At 43.7% G+C, this 16,602-nt stretch overlaps 13 non-coding genes across 13 annotated transcripts; all 13 read right to left on the bottom strand.

Annotated features, from left to right (window-relative positions):
• Positions 1-259: 259 nt before the first annotated feature.
• On the bottom strand, positions 260-378 carry LOC148888998 (5S ribosomal RNA). Its single transcript, XR_016117062.1, has one exon. It is a non-coding gene; the product is annotated as a 5S ribosomal RNA (ribosomal RNA).
• A 1,164-nt stretch (positions 379-1,542) lies between these two features.
• LOC148888997 (5S ribosomal RNA) lies at positions 1,543-1,661 on the bottom strand. Its single transcript, XR_016117071.1, has one exon. It is a non-coding gene; the product is annotated as a 5S ribosomal RNA (ribosomal RNA).
• A 1,163-nt stretch (positions 1,662-2,824) lies between these two features.
• Positions 2,825-2,943, bottom strand: LOC148888996 (5S ribosomal RNA). Its single transcript, XR_016117061.1, has one exon. It is a non-coding gene; the product is annotated as a 5S ribosomal RNA (ribosomal RNA).
• A 1,158-nt stretch (positions 2,944-4,101) lies between these two features.
• LOC148888995 (5S ribosomal RNA) lies at positions 4,102-4,220 on the bottom strand. The gene has a single exon (XR_016117060.1). It is a non-coding gene; the product is annotated as a 5S ribosomal RNA (ribosomal RNA).
• A 1,153-nt stretch (positions 4,221-5,373) lies between these two features.
• On the bottom strand, positions 5,374-5,492 carry LOC148888994 (5S ribosomal RNA). Its single transcript, XR_016117059.1, has one exon. It is a non-coding gene; the product is annotated as a 5S ribosomal RNA (ribosomal RNA).
• A 1,153-nt stretch (positions 5,493-6,645) lies between these two features.
• On the bottom strand, positions 6,646-6,764 carry LOC148888993 (5S ribosomal RNA). Its single transcript, XR_016117058.1, has one exon. It is a non-coding gene; the product is annotated as a 5S ribosomal RNA (ribosomal RNA).
• Positions 6,765-7,919: 1,155 nt separating this feature from the next.
• LOC148888992 (5S ribosomal RNA) lies at positions 7,920-8,038 on the bottom strand. Its single transcript, XR_016117056.1, has one exon. It is a non-coding gene; the product is annotated as a 5S ribosomal RNA (ribosomal RNA).
• Positions 8,039-9,193: 1,155 nt separating this feature from the next.
• On the bottom strand, positions 9,194-9,312 carry LOC148888991 (5S ribosomal RNA). The gene has a single exon (XR_016117055.1). It is a non-coding gene; the product is annotated as a 5S ribosomal RNA (ribosomal RNA).
• Positions 9,313-10,464: 1,152 nt separating this feature from the next.
• On the bottom strand, positions 10,465-10,583 carry LOC148888990 (5S ribosomal RNA). The gene has a single exon (XR_016117054.1). It is a non-coding gene; the product is annotated as a 5S ribosomal RNA (ribosomal RNA).
• Positions 10,584-11,735: 1,152 nt separating this feature from the next.
• On the bottom strand, positions 11,736-11,854 carry LOC148888989 (5S ribosomal RNA). Its single transcript, XR_016117053.1, has one exon. It is a non-coding gene; the product is annotated as a 5S ribosomal RNA (ribosomal RNA).
• Positions 11,855-13,006: 1,152 nt separating this feature from the next.
• On the bottom strand, positions 13,007-13,125 carry LOC148888988 (5S ribosomal RNA). The gene has a single exon (XR_016117057.1). It is a non-coding gene; the product is annotated as a 5S ribosomal RNA (ribosomal RNA).
• Positions 13,126-14,281: 1,156 nt separating this feature from the next.
• Positions 14,282-14,400, bottom strand: LOC148888987 (5S ribosomal RNA). The gene has a single exon (XR_016117052.1). It is a non-coding gene; the product is annotated as a 5S ribosomal RNA (ribosomal RNA).
• A 1,149-nt stretch (positions 14,401-15,549) lies between these two features.
• Positions 15,550-15,669, bottom strand: LOC148888986 (5S ribosomal RNA). The gene has a single exon (XR_016117013.1). It is a non-coding gene; the product is annotated as a 5S ribosomal RNA (ribosomal RNA).
• Between the last annotated feature and the right edge of the window lie 933 nt (positions 15,670-16,602).

The raw sequence follows: 16,602 nt of genomic DNA, 5'->3' as shown, positions 1-16,602 counted from the left end.
AAGAAGCTGTCCAGCACGCAGAAGCCCAGTTCTGCTTCGCGTACGAGTACTGTCATGACGGTCCCCCATGCGGACAGCTCCCTCTGCCGGAAAGCCATATCGTTACACGCAGCGACTCAAGAGTAAAATCAACGTGTGGGAAGCCGTTTAAAATCGCGTCGGGGGTGATCGTGAAATGAAAAGTGAAATCGGATCGCGAACGGGAGAGACCATTTCTCGGCCCACAGTGTTTGGGGTGGCTGCAAAAAAAAAAAAAAAAAGCTTACAGCACCTGGTATTCCCAGGCGGTCTCCCATCCAAGTACTAACCAGGCCCGACCCTGCTTAGCTTCCGAGATCGGACGAGATCGGGCGTTCTCAGGGTAGTATGGCCGTAAGCGAGGGAGTGTGCCAGAAAATCCCTCTTTATAGTGTTGCAGGGAGAGCGTCTTTCTTTGCTCATGGTGTTCGTTCTTGTCGGATGATGGTTATTTGGTTTTCCAAATACAGGCTTGAATCGATGAAGGTGTTATTTGTGTCGTGTTGTCAAATAGGTGCATGTGAGTCCAGCTGATGCGTTTACGTGGGTAACTTTTCTTTGACTTCCAATGCAATACGTTTCGTCCATTCATTCCGGTAGAGTGAACGCTGGCGCGAATGGTTGCCTCTGTTCACTCGCACAAAAAAAAAAAAAAAAACGTTCTTATCCCGTGACTGTAAAGTGGCCTTTAGAGCTTTGAAAGGCTGTTAAAATGTTATGTATAACTATGAATATTATGTGGTGAAATGGTTGATCACGAGATCAGTGTCGCTGTGTGATTACGTCAGCAGAGGGCGTCAAGGACCAGACGGACAGTAATCATAAAAAATGTCAAAAGAAAAGGATAGGGAATTAAACCCAAAATGCTGAAGATACTAAAAGGAGAGGAGTAGCGTTACCTTACATTGCAGGGCTGTATGAAAAACTACAGAGTCCTTTGGCAACACAAATTTCCTACTTATTTCAAACCGATAAAACACTTGAAGGCAAATTTGAGTACATCCAAAAGATAGGCTGTCAAATGAAAAACAAAGTAATGTATTTCATTCAATACATTGGAAAAATTAAAATTATAAAGAGCAAAACATGGGGGGAGACTAAACAAATTCTCAAAAAAAAAAATACTTTATCAACACCGCATGGGATAATACTAGTGGGCCTCAATCTGCAGTACATATGCACCTTAAAGCTAGCTACCGCTCATTTGACGACAATGAGGTTAAAATTGTAGCGAAAGGAAAATAGATGGTTTGAAAGGGGAGTAAAAGAAGCTGTCCAGCACGCAGAAGCCCAGTTCTGCTTCGCGTACGAGTACTGTCATGACGGTCCCCCATGCGGACAGCTCCCTCTGCCGGAAAGCCATATCGTTACACGCAGCGACTCAAGAGTAAAATCAACGTGTGGGAAGCCGTTTAAAATCGCGTCGGGGGTGATCGTGAAATGAAAAGTGAAATCGGATCGCGAACGGGAGAGACCATTTCTCGGCCCACAGTGTTTGGGGTGGCTGCAAAAAAAAAAAAAAAAAGCTTACAGCACCTGGTATTCCCAGGCGGTCTCCCATCCAAGTACTAACCAGGCCCGACCCTGCTTAGCTACCGAGATCGGACGAGATCGGGCGTTCTCAGGGTAGTATGGCCGTAAGCGAGGGAATCTGCCAGAAAATCCCTCTTTATAGTGTTGCAGGGAGAGCGTCTTTCTTTGCTCATGGTGTTCGTTCTTGTCGGATGATGGTTATTTGGTTTTCCAAATACAGGCTTGAATCGATGAAGGTGTTATTTGTGTCGTGTTGTCAAATAAGGCGCATGTGAGTCCAGCTGATGCGTTAACGTGGGTAACTTTTCTTTGACTTCCAATGCAATCCGTTTCGTCCATTCATTCCGGGTAGAGTGAACGCTGGCGCGAATGGTTGCCTCTGTTCACTCGCACAAAAAAAAAAAAAAACGTTCTTATCCCGTGACTGTAAAGTGGCCTTTAGAGCTTTGAAAGGCGCTTAAAATGTTATGTATAACTATGAATATTATGTGGTGAAATGGTTGATCACGAGATCAGTGTCGCTGTGTGATTACGTCAGCAGAGGGCGTCAAGGACCAGACGGACAGTAATCATAATAAATGTCAAAAGAAAAGGATAGGGAATTAAACCCAAAATGCTGAAGATACTAAAAGGAGAGGAGTAGCGTTACCTTACATTGCAGGGCTGTCTGAAAAACTACAGAGTCCTTTGGCAACACAAATTTATTCCTACTTATTTCAAACCGATAAACACTTGAAGGCAAAAATGAGTACATCCAAAAGATAGGCTGTCAAATGAAAAACAAAGTAATGTAGTTCATTCAATACATTGGAAAAATGAAAATTATAAAGAGCAAAACATGGGGGAGACTAAACAAATTCTCAAAAAAAAAAATACTTTATCAACACCGCATGGGATAATACGAGTGGGCCTCAATCTGCAGTACATATGCACCTTAAAGCTAGCTACCGCTCATTTGACGACAATGAGGTTAAAATTGTAGCGAAAGGAAAATAGATGGTTTGAAAGGGGAGTAAAAGAAGCTGTCCAGCACGCAGAAGCCCAGTTCTGCTTCGCGTACGAGTACTGTCATGACGGTCCCCCATGCGGACAGCTCCCTCTGCCGGAAAGCCATATCGTTACACGCAGCGACTCAAGAGTAAAATCAACGTGTGGGAAGCCGTTTAAAATCGCGTCGGGGGTGATCGTGAAATGAAAAGTGAAATCGGATCGCGAACGGGAGAGACCATTTCTCGGCCCACAGTATTTGGGGTGGCTGCAAAAAAAAAAAAAAAGCTTACAGCACCTGGTATTCCCAGGCGGTCTCCCATCCAAGTACTAACCAGGCCCGACCCTGCTTAGCTTCCGAGATCGGACGAGATCGGGCGTTCTCAGGGTAGTATGGCCGTAAGCGAGGGAGTGTGCCAGAAAATCCCTCTTTATAGTGTTGCAGGGAGAGCGTCTTTCTTTGCTCATGGTGTTCGTTCTTGTCGGGTGATGGTTATTTGGTTTTCCAAATACAGGCTTGAATCGATGAAGGTGTTATTTGTGTCGTGTTGTCAAATAGGTGCATGTGAGTCCAGCTGATGCGTTTTCGTGGGTAACTTTTCTTTGACTTCCAATGCAATCCGTTTCGTCCATTCATTCCGGGTAGAGTGAACGCTGGCGCGAATGGTTGCCTCTGTTCACTCGCACAAAAAAAAAAAAAACGTTCTTATCCCGTGACTGTAAAGTGGCCTTTAGAGCTTTGAAAGGCGCTTAAAATGTTATGTATAACTATGAATATTATGTGGTGAAATGGTTGATCACGAGATCAGTGTCGCTGTGTGATTACGTCAGCAGAGGGCGTCAAGGACCAGACGGACAGTAATCATAATAAATGTCAAAAGAAAAGGATAGGGAATTAAACCCAAAATGCTGAAGATACTAAAAGGAGAGGAGTAGCGTTACCTTACATTGCAGGGCTGTCTGAAAAACTACAGAGTCCTTTGGCAACACAAAATTCCTACTTATTTCAAACCGATAAACACTTGAAGGCAAAAATGAGTACATCCAAAAGATAAGCTTTCAAATGAAAAACAAAGTAATGTAGTTTATTCAATACATTGGAAAAATTAAAATTATAAAGAGCAAAACATGGGGGAGACTAAACAAATTCTCAAAAAAAAAAAACTTTATCAACACCGCATGGGATAATACGAGTGGGCCTCAATCTGCAGTACATATGCACCTCAAAGCTAGCTACCGCTCATTTGACGACAATGAGGTTAAAATTGTAGCGAAAGGAAAATAGATGGTTTGAAAGGGGAGTAAAAGAAGCTGTCCAGCACGCAGAAGCCCAGTTCTGCTTCGCGTACGAGTACTGTCATGACGGTCCCCCATGCGGACAGCTCCCTCTGCCGGAAAGCCATATCGTTACACGCAGCGACTCAAGAGTAAAATCAACGTGTGGGAAGCCGTTTAAAATCGCGTCGGGGGTGATCGTGAAATGAAAAGTGAAATCGGATCGCGAACGGGAGAGACCATTTCTCGGCCCACAGTATTTGGGGTGGCTGCAAAAAAAAAAAAAAAAGCTTACAGCACCTGGTATTCCCAGGCGGTCTCCCATCCAAGTACTAACCAGGCCCGACCCTGCTTAGCTTCCGAGATCGGACGAGATCGGGCGTTCTCAGGGTAGTATGGCCGTAAGCGAGGGAGTGTGCCAGAAAATCCCTCTTTATAGTGTTGCAGGGAGAGCGTCTTTCTTTGCTCATGGTGTTCGTTCTTGTCGGGTGATGGTTATTTGGTTTTCCAAATACAGGCTTGAATCGATGAAGGTGTTATTTGTGTCGTGTTGTCAAATAGGTGCATGTGAGTCCAGCTGATGCGTTTTCGTGGGTAACTTTTCTTTGACTTCCAATGCAATCCGTTTCGTCCATTCATTCCGGGTAGAGTGAACGCTGGCGCGAATGGTTGCCTCTGTTCACTCGCACAAAAAAAACGTTCTTATCCCGTGACTGTAAAGTGGCCTTTAGAGCTTTGAAAGGCGCTTAAAATGTTATGTATAACTATGAATATTATGTGGTGAAATGGTTGATCACGAGATCAGTGTCGCTGTGTGATTACGTCAGCAGAGGGCGTCAAGGACCAGACGGACAGTAATCATAATAAATGTCAAAAGAAAAGGATAGGGAATTAAACCCAAAATGCTGAAGATACTAAAAGGAGAGGAGTAGCGTTACCTTACATTGCAGGGCTGTCTGAAAAACTACAGAGTCCTTTGGCAACACAAAATTCCTACTTATTTCAAACCGATAAACACTTGAAGGCAAAAATGAGTACATCCAAAAGATAGGCTTTCAAATGAAAAACAAAGTAATGTAGTTTATTCAATACATTGGAAAAATGAAAATTATAAAGAGCAAAACATGGGGGAGACTAAACAAATTCTCAAAAAAAAAAAACTTTATCAACACCGCATGGGATAATACGAGTGGGCCTCAATCTGCAGTACATATGCACCTCAAAGCTAGCTACCGCTCATTTGACGACAATGAGGTTAAAATTGTAGCGAAAGGAAAATAGATGGTTTGAAAGGGGAGTAAAAGAAGCTGTCCAGCACGCAGAAGCCCAGTTCTGCTTCGCGTACGAGTACTGTCATGACGGTCCCCCATGCGGACAGCTCCCTCTGCCGGAAAGCCATATCGTTACACGCAGCGACTCAAGAGTAAAATCAACGTGTGGGAAGCCGTTTAAAATCGCGTCGGGGGTGATCGTGAAATGAAAAGTGAAATCGGATCGCGAACGGGAGAGACCATTTCTCGGCCCACAGTATTTGGGGTGGCTGCAAAAAAAAAAAAAAAAAGCTTACAGCACCTGGTATTCCCAGGCGGTCTCCCATCCAAGTACTAACCAGGCCCGACCCTGCTTAGCTTCCGAGATCGGACGAGATCGGGCGTTCTCAGGGTAGTATGGCCGTAAGCGAGGGAGTGTGCCAGAAAATCCCTCTTTATAGTGTTGCAGGGAGAGCGTCTTTCTTTGCTCATGGTGTTCGTTCTTGTCGGGTGATGGTTATTTGGTTTTCCAAATACAGGCTTGAATCGATGAAGGTGTTATTTGTGTCGTGTTGTCAAATAGGTGCATGTGAGTCCAGCTGATGCGTTTTCGTGGGTAACTTTTCTTTGACTTCCAATGCAATCCGTTTCGTCCATTCATTCCGGGTAGAGTGAACGCTGGCGCGAATGGTTGCCTCTGTTCACTCGCACAAAAAAAACGTTCTTATCCCGTGACTGTAAAGTGGCCTTTAGAGCTTTGAAAGGCGCTTAAAATGTTATGTATAACTATGAATATTATGTGGTGAAATGGTTGATCACGAGATCAGTGTCGCTGTGTGATTACGTCAGCAGAGGGCGTCAAGGACCAGACGGACAGTAATCATAATAAATGTCAAAAGAAAAGGATAGGGAATTAAACCCAAAATGCTGAAGATACTAAAAGGAGAGGAGTAGCGTTACCTTACATTGCAGGGCTGTCTGAAAAACTACAGAGTCCTTTGGCAACACAAAATTCCTACTTATTTCAAACCGATAAACACTTGAAGGCAAAATTGAGTACATCCAAAAGATAAGCTGTCAAATGAAAAACAAAGTAATGTAGTTTATTCAATACATTGGAAAAATTAAAAATTATAAAGAGCAAAACATGGGGGAGACTAAACAAATTCTCAAAAAAAAAAAACTTTATCAACACCGCATGGGATAATACGAGTGGGCCTCAATCTGCAGTACATATGCACCTCAACTAGCTACCGCTCATTTGACGACAATGAGGTTAAAATTGTAGCGAAAGGAAAATAGATGGTTTGAAAGGGGAGTAAAAGAAGCTGTCCAGCACGCAGAAGCCCAGTTCTGCTTCGCGTACGAGTACTGTCATGACGGTCCCCCATGCGGACAGCTCCCTCTGCCGGAAAGCCATATCGTTACACGCAGCGACTCAAGAGTAAAATCAACGTGTGGGAAGCCGTTTAAAATCGCGTCGGGGGTGATCGTGAAATGAAAAGTGAAATCGGATCGCGAACGGGAGAGACCATTTCTCGGCCCACAGTATTTGGGGTGGCTGCAAAAAAAAAAAAAAAAAAGCTTACAGCACCTGGTATTCCCAGGCGGTCTCCCATCCAAGTACTAACCAGGCCCGACCCTGCTTAGCTTCCGAGATCGGACGAGATCGGGCGTTCTCAGGGTAGTATGGCCGTAAGCGAGGGAGTGTGCCAGAAAATCCCTCTTTATAGTGTTGCAGGGAGAGCGTCTTTCTTTGCTCATGGTGTTCGTTCTTGTCGGGTGATGGTTATTTGGTTTTCCAAATACAGGCTTGAATCGATGAAGGTGTTATTTGTGTCGTGTTGTCAAATAGGTGCATGTGAGTCCAGCTGATGCGTTTTCGTGGGTAACTTTTCTTTGACTTCCAATGCAATCCGTTTCGTCCATTCATTCCGGGTAGAGTGAACGCTGGCGCGAATGGTTGCCTCTGTTCACTCGCACAAAAAAAAAACGTTCTTATCCCGTGACTGTAAAGTGGCCTTTAGAGCTTTGAAAGGCGCTTAAAATGTTATGTATAACTATGAATATTATGTGGTGAAATGGTTGATCACGAGATCAGTGTCGCTGTGTGATTACGTCAGCAGAGGGCGTCAAGGACCAGACGGACAGTAATCATAATAAATGTCAAAAGAAAAGGATAGGGAATTAAACCCAAAATGCTGAAGATACTAAAAGGAGAGGAGTAGCGTTACCTTACATTGCAGGGCTGTCTGAAAAACTACAGAGTCCTTTGGCAACACAAAATTCCTACTTATTTCAAACCGATAAACACTTGAAGGCAAAAATGAGTACATCCAAAAGATAGGCTGTCAAATGAAAAACAAAGTAATGTAGTTTATTCAATACATTGGAAAAAATGAAAATTATAAAGAGCAAAACATGGGGGAGACTAAACAAATTCTCAAAAAAAAAATACTTTATCAACACCGCATGGGATAATACGAGTGGGCCTCAATCTGCAGTACATATGCACCTCAAAGCTAGCTACCGCTCATTTGACGACAATGAGGTTAAAATTGTAGCGAAAGGAAAATAGATGGTTTGAAAGGGGAGTAAAAGAAGCTGTCCAGCACGCAGAAGCCCAGTTCTGCTTCGCGTACGAGTACTGTCATGACGGTCCCCCATGCGGACAGCTCCCTCTGCCGGAAAGCCATATCGTTACACGCAGCGACTCAAGAGTAAAATCAACGTGTGGGAAGCCGTTTAAAATCGCGTCGGGGGTGATCGTGAAATGAAAAGTGAAATCGGATCGCGAACGGGAGAGACCATTTCTCGGCCCACAGTATTTGGGGTGGCTGCAAAAAAAAAAAAAAAAGCTTACAGCACCTGGTATTCCCAGGCGGTCTCCCATCCAAGTACTAACCAGGCCCGACCCTGCTTAGCTTCCGAGATCGGACGAGATCGGGCGTTCTCAGGGTAGTATGGCCGTAAGCGAGGGAGTGTGCCAGAAAATCCCTCTTTATAGTGTTGCAGGGAGAGCGTCTTTCTTTGCTCATGGTGTTCGTTCTTGTCGGGTGATGGTTATTTGGTTTTCCAAATACAGGCTTGAATCGATGAAGGTGTTATTTGTGTCGTGTTGTCAAATAGGTGCATGTGAGTCCAGCTGATGCGTTTTCGTGGGTAACTTTTCTTTGACTTCCAATGCAATCCGTTTCGTCCATTCATTCCGGGTAGAGTGAACGCTGGCGCGAATGGTTGCCTCTGTTCACTCGCACAAAAAAAAACGTTCTTATCCCGTGACTGTAAAGTGGCCTTTAGAGCTTTGAAAGGCGCTTAAAATGTTATGTATAACTATGAATATTATGTGGTGAAATGGTTGATCACGAGATCAGTGTCGCTGTGTGATTACGTCAGCAGAGGGCGTCAAGGACCAGACGGACAGTAATCATAATAAATGTCAAAAGAAAAGGATAGGGAATTAAACCCAAAATGCTGAAGATACTAAAAGGAGAGGAGTAGCGTTACCTTACATTGCAGGGCTGTCTGAAAAACTACAGAGTCCTTTGGCAACACAAAATTCCTACTTATTTCAAACCGATAAACACTTGAAGGCAAAAATTGAGTACATCCAAAAGATAGGCTTTCAAATGAAAAACAAAGTAATGTAGTTTATTCAATACATTGGAAAAATGAAAATTATAAAGAGCAAAACATGGGGGAGACTAAACAAATTCTCAAAAAAAAAAAACTTTATCAACACCGCATGGGATAATACGAGTGGGCCTCAATCTGCAGTACATATGCACCTCAAAGCTAGCTACCGCTCATTTGACGACAATGAGGTTAAAATTGTAGCGAAAGGAAAATAGATGGTTTGAAAGGGGAGTAAAAGAAGCTGTCCAGCACGCAGAAGCCCAGTTCTGCTTCGCGTACGAGTACTGTCATGACGGTCCCCCATGCGGACAGCTCCCTCTGCCGGAAAGCCATATCGTTACACGCAGCGACTCAAGAGTAAAATCAACGTGTGGGAAGCCGTTTAAAATCGCGTCGGGGGTGATCGTGAAATGAAAAGTGAAATCGGATCGCGAACGGGAGAGACCATTTCTCGGCCCACAGTATTTGGGGTGGCTGCAAAAAAAAAAAAAAAAAGCTTACAGCACCTGGTATTCCCAGGCGGTCTCCCATCCAAGTACTAACCAGGCCCGACCCTGCTTAGCTTCCGAGATCGGACGAGATCGGGCGTTCTCAGGGTAGTATGGCCGTAAGCGAGGGAGTGTGCCAGAAAATCCCTCTTTATAGTGTTGCAGGGAGAGCGTCTTTCTTTGCTCATGGTGTTCGTTCTTGTCGGGTGATGGTTATTTGGTTTTCCAAATACAGGCTTGAATCGATGAAGGTGTTATTTGTGTCGTGTTGTCAAATAGGTGCATGTGAGTCCAGCTGATGCGTTTTCGTGGGTAACTTTTCTTTGACTTCCAATGCAATCCGTTTCGTCCATTCATTCCGGGTAGAGTGAACGCTGGCGCGAATGGTTGCCTCTGTTCACTCGCACAAAAAAAACGTTCTTATCCCGTGACTGTAAAGTGGCCTTTAGAGCTTTGAAAGGCGCTTAAAATGTTATGTATAACTATGAATATTATGTGGTGAAATGGTTGATCACGAGATCAGTGTCGCTGTGTGATTACGTCAGCAGAGGGCGTCAAGGACCAGACGGACAGTAATCATAATAAATGTCAAAAGAAAAGGATAGGGAATTAAACCCAAAATGCTGAAGATACTAAAAGGAGAGGAGTAGCGTTACCTTACATTGCAGGGCTGTCTGAAAAACTACAGAGTCCTTTGGCAACACAAAATTCCTACTTATTTCAAACCGATAAACACTTGAAGGCAAAAATGAGTACATCCAAAAGATAAGCTTTCAAATGAAAAACAAAGTAATGTAGTTTATTCAATACATTGGAAAAATTAAAATTATAAAGAGCAAAACATGGGGGAGACTAAACAAATTCTCAAAAAAAAAATACTTTATCAACACCGCTGGGATAATACGAGTGGGCCTCAATCTGCAGTACATATGCACCTCAAAGCTAGCTACCGCTCATTTGACGACAATGAGGTTAAAATTGTAGCGAAAGGAAAATAGATGGTTTGAAAGGGGAGTAAAAGAAGCTGTCCAGCACGCAGAAGCCCAGTTCTGCTTCGCGTACGAGTACTGTCATGACGGTCCCCCATGCGGACAGCTCCCTCTGCCGGAAAGCCATATCGTTACACGCAGCGACTCAAGAGTAAAATCAACGTGTGGGAAGCCGTTTAAAATCGCGTCGGGGGTGATCGTGAAATGAAAAGTGAAATCGGATCGCGAACGGGAGAGACCATTTCTCGGCCCACAGTATTTGGGGTGGCTGCAAAAAAAAAAAAAAAAAGCTTACAGCACCTGGTATTCCCAGGCGGTCTCCCATCCAAGTACTAACCAGGCCCGACCCTGCTTAGCTTCCGAGATCGGACGAGATCGGGCGTTCTCAGGGTAGTATGGCCGTAAGCGAGGGAGTGTGCCAGAAAATCCCTCTTTATAGTGTTGCAGGGAGAGCGTCTTTCTTTGCTCATGGTGTTCGTTCTTGTCGGGTGATGGTTATTTGGTTTTCCAAATACAGGCTTGAATCGATGAAGGTGTTATTTGTGTCGTGTTGTCAAATAAGGCGCATGTGAGTCCAGCTGATGCGTTTTCGTGGGTAACTTTTCTTTGACTTCCAATGCAATCCGTTTCGTCCATTCATTCCGGGTAGAGTGAACGCTGGCGCGAATGGTTGCCTCTGTTCACTCGCACAAAAAAAACGTTCTTATCCCGTGACTGTAAAGTGGCCTTTAGAGCTTTGAAAGGCGCTTAAAATGTTATGTATAACTATGAATATTATGTGGTGAAATGGTTGATCACGAGATCAGTGTCGCTGTGTGATTACGTCAGCAGAGGGCGTCAAGGACCAGACGGACAGTAATCATAATAAATGTCAAAAGAAAAGGATAGGGAATTAAACCCAAAATGCTGAAGATACTAAAAGGAGAGGAGTAGCGTTACCTTACATTGCAGGGCTGTCTGAAAAACTACAGAGTCCTTTGGCAACACAAAATTCCTACTTATTTCAAACCGATAAACACTTGAAGGCAAAATTGAGTACATCCAAAAGATAGGCTTTCAAATGAAAAACAAAGTAATGTAGTTTATTCAATACATTGGAAAAATTAAAATTATAAAGAGCAAAACATGGGGGAGACTAAACAAATTCTCAAAAAAAAAAAACTTTATCAACACCGCATGGGATAATACGAGTGGGCCTCAATCTGCAGTACATATGCACCTCAACTAGCTACCGCTCATTTGACGACAATGAGGTTAAAATTGTAGCGAAAGGAAAATAGATGGTTTGAAAGGGGAGTAAAAGAAGCTGTCCAGCACGCAGAAGCCCAGTTCTGCTTCGCGTACGAGTACTGTCATGACGGTCCCCCATGCGGACAGCTCCCTCTGCCGGAAAGCCATATCGTTACACGCAGCGACTCAAGAGTAAAATCAACGTGTGGGAAGCCGTTTAAAATCGCGTCGGGGGTGATCGTGAAATGAAAAGTGAAATCGGATCGCGAACGGGAGAGACCATTTCTCGGCCCACAGTATTTGGGGTGGCTGCAAAAAAAAAAAAAAAAAGCTTACAGCACCTGGTATTCCCAGGCGGTCTCCCATCCAAGTACTAACCAGGCCCGACCCTGCTTAGCTTCCGAGATCGGACGAGATCGGGCGTTCTCAGGGTAGTATGGCCGTAAGCGAGGGAGTGTGCCAGAAAATCCCTCTTTATAGTGTTGCAGGGAGAGCGTCTTTCTTTGCTCATGGTGTTCGTTCTTGTCGGATGATGGTTATTTGGTTTTCCAAATACAGGCTTGAATCGATGAAGGTGTTATTTGTGTCGTGTTGTCAAATAGGTGCATGTGAGTCCAGCTGATGCGTTTTCGTGGGTAACTTTTCTTTGACTTCCAATGCAATCCGTTTCGTCCATTCATTCCGGGTAGAGTGAACGCTGGCGCGAATGGTTGCCTCTGTTCACTCGCACAAAAAAAACGTTCTTATCCCGTGACTGTAAAGTGGCCTTTAGAGCTTTGAAAGGCGCTTAAAATGTTATGTATAACTATGAATATTATGTGGTGAAATGGTTGATCACGAGATCAGTGTCGCTGTGTGATTACGTCAGCAGAGGGCGTCAAGGACCAGACGGACAGTAATCATAATAAATGTCAAAAGAAAAGGATAGGGAATTAAACCCAAAATGCTGAAGATACTAAAAGGAGAGGAGTAGCGTTACCTTACATTGCAGGGCTGTCTGAAAAACTACAGAGTCCTTTGGCAACACAAAATTCCTACTTATTTCAAACCGATAAACACTTGAAGGCAAAAATGAGTACATCCAAAAGATAGGCTTTCAAATGAAAAACAAAGTAATGTAGTTCATTCAATACATTGGAAAAATTAAAATTATAAAGAGCAAAACATGGGGGAGACTAAACAAATTCTCAAAAAAAAAAAACTTTATCAACACCGCTGGGATAATACGAGTGGGCCTCAATCTGCAGTACATATGCACCTCAACTAGCTACCGCTCATTTGACGACAATGAGGTTAAAATTGTAGCGAAAGGAAAATAGATGGTTTGAAAGGGGAGTAAAAGAAGCTGTCCAGCACGCAGAAGCCCAGTTCTGCTTCGCGTACGAGTACTGTCATGACGGTCCCCCATGCGGACAGCTCCCTCTGCCGGAAAGCCATATCGTTACACGCAGCGACTCAAGAGTAAAATCAACGTGTGGGAAGCCGTTTAAAATCGCGTCGGGGGTGATCGTGAAATGAAAAGTGAAATCGGATCGCGAACGGGAGAGACCATTTCTCGGCCCACAGTGTTTGGGGTGGCTGCAAAAAAAAAAAAAAAAAAAGCTTACAGCACCTGGTATTCCCAGGCGGTCTCCCATCCAAGTACTAACCAGGCCCAACCCTGCTTAGCTTCCGAGATCGGACGAGATCGGGCGTTCTCAGGGTAGTATGGCCGTAAGCGAGGGAATCTGCCAGAAAATCCCTCTTTATAGTGTTGCAGGGAGAGCGTCTTTCTTTGCTCATGGTGTTCGTTCTTGTCGGATGATGGTTATTTGGTTTTCCAAATACAGGCTTGAATCGATGAAGGTGTTATTTGTGTCGTGTTGTCAAATAGGCGCATGTGAGTCCAGCTGATGCGTTAACGTGGGTAACTTTTCTTTGACTTCCAATGCAATCCGTTTCGTCCATTCATTCCGGGTAGAGTGAACGCTGGCGCGAATGGTTGCCTCTGTTCACTCGCACAAAAAAAAAAACGTTCTTATCCCGTGACTGTAAAGTGGCCTTTAGAGCTTTGAAAGGCGCTTAAAATGTTATGTATAACTATGAATATTATGTGGTGAAATGGTTGATCACGAGATCAGTGTCGCTGTGTGATTACGTCAGCAGAGGGCGTCAAGGACCAGACGGACAGTAATCATAATAAATGTCAAAAGAAAAGGATAGGGAATTAAACCCAAAATGCTGAAGATACTAAAAGGAGAGGAGTAGCGTTACCTTACATTGCAGGGCTGTCTGAAAAACTACAGAGTCCTTTGGCAACACAAAATTCCTACTTATTTCAAACCGATAAACACTTGAAGGCAAAATTGAGTACATCCAAAAGATAAGCTTTCAAATGAAAAACAAAGTAATGTAGTTTATTCAATACATTGGAAAAATTAAAATTATAAAGAGCAAAACATGGGGGAGACTAAACAAATTCTCAAAAAAAAAAAACTTTATCAACACCGCATGGGATAATACGAGTGGGCCTCAATCTGCAGTACATATGCACCTCAACTAGCTACCGCTCATTTGACGACAATGAGGTTAAAATTGTAGCGAAAGGAAAATAGATGGTTTGAAAGGGGAGTAAAAGAAGCTGTCCAGCACGCAGAAGCCCAGTTCTGCTTCGCGTACGAGTACTGTCATGACGGTCCCCCATGCGGACAGCTCCCTCTGCCGGAAAGCCATATCGTTACACGCAGCGACTCAAGAGTAAAATCAACGTGTGGGAAGCCGTTTAAAATCGCGTCGGGGGTGATCGTGAAATGAAAAGTGAAATCGGATCGCGAACGGGAGAGACCATTTCTCGGCCCACAGTATTTGGGGTGGCTGCAAAAAAAAAAAAAAAAAAAGCTTACAGCACCTGGTATTCCCAGGCGGTCTCCCATCCAAGTACTAACCAGGCCCGACCCTGCTTAGCTTCCGAGATCGGACGAGATCGGGCGTTCTCAGGGTAGTATGGCCGTAAGCGAGGGAGTGTGCCAGAAAATCCCTCTTTATAGTGTTGCAGGGAGAGCGTCTTTCTTTGCTCATGGTGTTCGTTCTTGTCGGGTGATGGTTATTTGGTTTTCCAAATACAGGCTTGAATCGATGAAGGTGTTATTTGTGTCGTGTTGTCAAATAGGTGCATGTGAGTCCAGCTGATGCGTTTTCGTGGGTAACTTTTCTTTGACTTCCAATGCAATCCGTTTCGTCCATTCATTCCGGGTAGAGTGAACGCTGGCGCGAATGGTTGCCTCTGTTCACTCGCACAAAAAAAACGTTCTTATCCCGTGACTGTAAAGTGGCCTTTAGAGCTTTGAAAGGCGCTTAAAATGTTATGTATAACTATGAATATTATGTGGTGAAATGGTTTTGATCAGAGATCAGTGTCGCTGTGTGATTACGTCAGCAGAGGGCGTCAAGGACCAGACGGACAGTAATCATAATAAATGTCAAAAGAAAAGGATAGGGAATTAAACCCAAAATGCTGAAGATACTAAAAGGAGAGGAGTAGCGTTACCTTACATTGCAGGGCTGTCTGAAAAACTACAGAGTCCTTTGGCAACACAAAATTCCTACTTATTTCAAACCGATAAACACTTGAAGGCAAAATTGAGTACATCCAAAAGATAAGCTTTCAAATGAAAAACAAAGTAATGTAGTTTATTCAATACATTGGAAAAATTAAAATTATAAAGAGCAAAACATGGGGGAGACTAAACAAATTCTCAAAAAAAAAAACTTTATCAACACCGCTGGGATAATACTAGTGGGCCTCAATCTGCAGTATATATGCACCTCAAAGCTAGCTCCCGCTCATTTGACGACAATGAGGTTAAAATTGTAGCGAAAGGAAAATAGATGGTTTGAAAGGGGAGTAAAAGAACCTGTCCAGCACGCAGAAGTTCAGTTCTGCTTCACGTACGAGTACTGTCATGACGGTCCCCCATGCGGACAGCTCCCTCTGCCGGAAAGCCATATCGTTACACGCAGCGACTCAAGAGTAAAATCAACGTGTGGGAAGCCGTTTAAAATCGCGTCGGGGGTGATCGTGAAATGAAAAGTGAAATCGGATCGCGAACGGGAGAGACCATTTCTCGGCCCACAGTGTTTGGGGTGGCTGCAAAAAAAAAAAAAAGCTTACAGCACCTGGTATTCCCAGGCGGTCTCCCATCCAAGTACTAAACAGGCCTAACCCTGCTTAGCTTTCCGAGATCGGACGAGATCGGGCATTCTCAGGGTAGTATGGCCGTAAGCGAGGGACGTGTGCCAGAAAATCCCTCTTTATAGTGTTGCAGGGAGAGCGTCTTTCTTTGCTCATGGTGTTCGTTCTTGTCGGGTGATGGTTATTTGGTTTTCCAAATACAGGCTTGAATCGATGAAGGTGTTATTTGTGTCGTGTTGTCAAAATAGGTGCATGTGAGTCCAGCTGATGCGTTTTCGTGGGTAACTTTTCTTTGACTTCCAATTGCAATCCGTTTCGTCCATTCATTCCGGGTAGAGTGAACGCTGGCGCGAATGGTTGCCTCTTGTTCACTCGCACAAAAAACGTTCTTATCCCGTGACTGTAAAGTGGCCTTTAGAGCTTTGAAAGGCGCTTAAAATGTTATGTATAACTATGAATATTATGTGGTGAAATGGTTGATCACGAGATCAGTGTCGCTGTGTGATTACGTCAGCAGAGGGCGTCAAGGACCAGACGGACAGTAATCATAATAAATGTCAAAAGAAAAGGATAGGGAATTAAACCCAAAATGCTGAAGATACTAAAAGGAGAGGAGTAGCGTTACCTTACATTGCAGGGCTGTCTGAAAAACTACAGAGTCCTTTGGCAACACAAAATTCCTACTTATTTCAAACCGATAAACACTTGAAGGCAAAATTGAGTACATCCAAAAGATAAGCTTTCAAATGAAAAACAAAGTAATGTAGTTTATTCAATACATTGGAAAAATTAAAATTATAAAGAGCAAAACATGGGGGAGACTAAACAAATTCTCAAAAAAAAAAAACTTTATCAACACCGCTGGGATAATACTAGTGGGCCTCAATCTGCAGTACATATGCACCTCAACTAGCTACCGCTCATTTGACGACAATGAGGTTAAAATTGTAGCGAAAGGAAAATAGATGGTTTGAAAGGGGAGTAAAAGAAGCTGTCCAGCACGCAGAAGCCCAGTTCTGCTTCGC

The sequence above is a fragment of the Hippocampus bargibanti genome, linkage group LG13 (assembly GCF_051943395.1).
Source record: "Hippocampus bargibanti isolate YZ-2025 linkage group LG13, ASM5194339v1, whole genome shotgun sequence".
Classification (NCBI taxonomy): Eukaryota; Metazoa; Chordata; class Actinopteri; order Syngnathiformes; family Syngnathidae; genus Hippocampus; species Hippocampus bargibanti.
The sequence above is the reverse complement of the archived record's forward strand: the minus strand, read 5'-3'. Positions and strand labels throughout refer to the sequence as shown.